Below are 4,292 nucleotides of genomic sequence, written 5' to 3'. Positions count from 1 at the left end.
GAATTTATAGATCCACTCTGTTTCTCGTTTGGCCAGAATTTCTTTGATGTTTCCTACACGCCAGTGTGGGGTAACTATATCAATCCCTATAATTTTAAAACTATCGAAAGAGAACGATTTACAGTCATTTGCGTGTCTAGGCACGCTATGTTTGGGATTATTGTTCCTGATCCCTCCTATGTGTTCAAGGGCCCTAATCTTCAATTTTCTAGAGGTTCGCCCTATATACTGAGCTCCACAGTGACATTCTAACATGTATATGACATTAGTGGTGTTACAATTAATAAAGTGCTTAATCTTGTACTCTCTCCCCGTGTTTGTGCACCTAAAGCCCGTTTTTTTTTTCTCTTGTAAACGGCATGTCTTACATAGTTTACATCTCCCACATTTGTGGTACCTGGGAGTTTTTATAGAAAGGAAATTCGAGTTACTTTTCTTCTCTATCTCGGATAATGCGCTGGGTGCTAATAATACCTTTAAATTGTCCGGTTTTTTATATATAACATTAGGATTTCAGGTAGAAACTCTCTCAGGATATTATCTTGTCTTAAAATGGGCCAGCATTTCTTAATGGCTTTTTTAATTTCGAATGCTTTATCATTGTATCTTGTACAGAAAGAAAAGTCAAAGTTCTTCTTAGGTTGTTGTTGTTTTTGAAGAATTCATCTCTCTTTTTCTCTTTAATAGAGCTAAAGCTTTCCTGTGGGTAATTTTTATCCTCAAATTTTGTTATTAATTTCTGGCTTTGAGCTATAAATTCCTTTTCTTCCGTGCAGTTCCTACGAATACGGGTGATTTGTCCTTTTGGAATGTTTCATAACCAATTCGGATGGTGACAGCTTGTAAAGTTGATATAACCATTTCTGTCCGTTGGTTTAAAGTAGGTTTTCGTATGAATCTCTTCTCTACTTGTGTATAGAGTGAGATCTAGGAAATTTATTTCTTTTTTGTGTACACAGGAGGTAAATTGAAGGTTATAGTCATTGTGATTTACATAAATTATAAAGGAATTTAAATGTTCCAAGGGGCCATTCCAGATTATGAGGATGTCATCTATATATCTGCGCCAGAGGACTAGATTTGCATAAAAAGGGTTGTGAGACCAAATGTGTTCTTGTTCCCAGTCTGCCACATATAAATTGGCATAACTGGGTGCGAATCTGGTCCCCATGGCTGTACCGCACAATTGTAGAAAGAAGTTTGATTGAAACCAAAAATAATTGTGTGTAAGGATGAACTTAATGCACTTTAAAATAAATTCTTGGTTTTGTACCCCTGCTGGAAACCTGTGTATCATACAGTTCTGCCTGTCATCAGTCTTCAGTTCAAACATCTGTGATCTTTGTCATAATAAACACTTATTTTATTAATGCTAAATAGTAAAATGAATTATACTTATGGAGACATCACTACTGGTTGCAGCACACAGTGCACACATATACTGTATATACATATACAAACATACACACACACACACACAAGTATTTGCAACACATTTCTAATTTAACAAAATTCTGATTTGTACCGTTCCAGTAACCTCTGTGAAATAACCAAACAAATCTATCTGCTTTAGACATCCAATTTCAACTCTATAATATGTACATATTGGACTTGCCCCAGCACCCAAATTGCACAGGAATTGCCTAGATTGCATGCCCGGGACTTACCCCCACACCCCGATTGCACCCACAGTGGTGTCCTTTCAGAGTGTCAGGCCTCCTCTTTCTCATTTCTCTTCCATTTATCTTTATCTCAGCTCTCCCTTTGCTTTTTAGCCCACCTCTTCTTTCCCTTTATCTCTCATTTTCTCTCTATCTCTCTCATTTCTCATTATATCTCCCCCTTTTTTATCTCTCCCCTTCTCTTTGATCCCTTTTCTCGTTATCTCTCATCCTCTTTCTCTTTATCTCTCCTTTCTATCTCTTTTCTTTCTGTTTATCTCCTCCCTTTCTTTTGTATCTCTCTTTGTTCTCTTTATAGTCGCGTCCTTTTCTTTATCTCTCATCTTCTTTTTCTCTCCTCTCTCCGCTTTATTCTTTATTACTCCTCCTCTTTCTCATAACCTCACCTTTTTCATATCTCTCCACTTTCTGTATATCTCATCTCCTCTTTCTCACACCTCCTCTGTCTTTCTTCCTTTTCTCTCTACCTCTCCCTTTTGTCTTTTATTTCTGCCTCTTTCCTTTGATCCCTCTTTTTCATTATATTGTCTCTTTTTATTTATCTCATCTCTTCCCTTTCTCTTTATCTCTCTTTTCTCCCAATCTCACCCACTTTGCATTATCTCTCTCATTATGCCCCCCTACTTCTTATTATCTCTCCCCTTTCTCCCCATCTCTCTCCTTTCACCTTCATCTCTCATGATCTCTCTCTCTCTCCTCCTCTTTATCTCAATTGCTCCTATATTTGTATCTCTCCCCTTTGTCCACAAATCTCCTCCATTTTATTATCTCTTTTCTTTATCTCAATCACTCTTATTTTTCTATCTCTCCCCTTTGTCCCCATATCACCTCCATTTTATCATCTTTACCTTTCTCGCTATCTCCTTCTCTTATTCATTATTATGTTTGCCAACTTTTCTTTTCCCCATCTTTCCCTTGCCTTTCCCCCGGTAACATACTGTCATAAATCTACTCACCCTCTCCCCGGCTCCAGGGACGGCAGAACGCGGCGTCGGGTTTCCTCTCTGCCTCTGCTCGCTGACACAGACACGAGCAGAGGCTGCGTGCAGGCACGCCCCCTCCGTTGCCAGCAGAGACCAGCAGGGAGGAGGACGCGTTCTCAGGTTACTATGGAGACGCGTCTACTCCCTGCTGCTGCAGATAGACGCCGGCTCCGTAGGAGTTGCGTACGCATTGTTATGGCAACGCGTCTCTCCGTATGACGTCATTTTGGCGCCAAATTCAAACTATAAAAGCCCCTTCCGCTGAGAAATCACTGCTCAAGTATAAGCTAATTATTGCCTCTGTACCTAAGCGTTCCTGATTGATTCTACCTGTGTACCAGACCCTTCTTTGTGATTTTTGACCTACGTTCCTTGCTGCCTGCCCCGACCATTGCGTGTGACCTGACCTTGTTTCTGGATTTTCCCTTTGTACCTCGCCTCGGACTTTGTGGTAGCCATCTGCTATTAGGAACCATCTACCTTTTTGGCTCACGGGTCAGCCGTGATACATACATACAGAGTGACACACATGTCATAACCCAGTGCTTGGCAGACTCTGGGACTAAAGCATCTTTCATTCAGGGCTATGAACTTGAGACTCAGAACTTGAGCCCCAGCACCACCCCCATGACACCCCTGCATTGTACTATCAATTGGAACCTTTTTTTGATTGCAAGAACAATGCATCCTATTCTTTAGTTAATACATAAACAGTGTAAACATGGCTTAAAAAAATTCCAGTCAAGTGCATTTTACCTTATGTTGTATATATGGGTTGTAAACATATCTAAAATTAATTGGAAATAGAAAAAAAGCTGTGAGAAGGCGTGCAGTTGGGTGTTAGAGGAGGATCTTCCATTTGCAATTTTGGTTCCTAGATTTGTCAAGCAGCATTGAGGTAATTGAAACTAAGTGAGCTCTAGTTGAGGTTTGAAGGTGCTAGACATCCCATGGACCTTGTATCAGGAGAGGACTTATCATGTTTATAGCCAAATCAGGTTTATTAATAATAACTTTTTATTTTTTACTAATACTCTTCTTTTAAAAAAGAATCATGCACAGGTTAAATAGCGTAAGTAATGTGTACACAACTTGTTGATGGTTGTCACTGTTGATGTTATCTGCATTCCAATGATGCAAAGTGGCTGGAGGCATGCTCTGTATGTTCATTTTACCTGGCACAGGTAAATAACCTCCTACTGCAGCCCAAACGGATGCTTGGTGTCCTGTTTCTGTGACTTGCTGATTTTGACCTTGTATCCTAGTTTCACATGTTTCTGTTTTGATTCCTAGATTATACCTTTTGGCTCGTTTGCACCTGACTTTAATTGCTTCCTGGCTGACTTGAACCATGGCTCCCACCATAATTTTGGGTTATCCCATCTGGTTTTGTTTGCATTGAACTGATTTCTTGGCTCACCGGATTCCTGGCTCACATTTTGTTTGTGGAATACCCTTTGGTGCTTTATTTTAACTTATTTTGGTTTTGATCTTGTTCCTGATTTCTGGCTGATAAAGGGTGGTTAACACTCTTGGAAAGATCATCCTAAAAAAACAATAGTCCAAAACAAATATTACCAAGTAATGCAATCTTCATTGTTTTGCATTTATAACACTGGACTAACGT

This window comes from Sceloporus occidentalis, unplaced genomic scaffold (genome assembly GCF_023333645.1).
Source record: "Sceloporus occidentalis isolate IW3139 unplaced genomic scaffold, rSceOcc1.0.p SCAF_44, whole genome shotgun sequence".
Lineage (NCBI taxonomy): Eukaryota > Metazoa > Chordata > Lepidosauria > Squamata > Phrynosomatidae > Sceloporus > Sceloporus occidentalis.
This window is presented reverse-complemented; position numbering follows the sequence as displayed.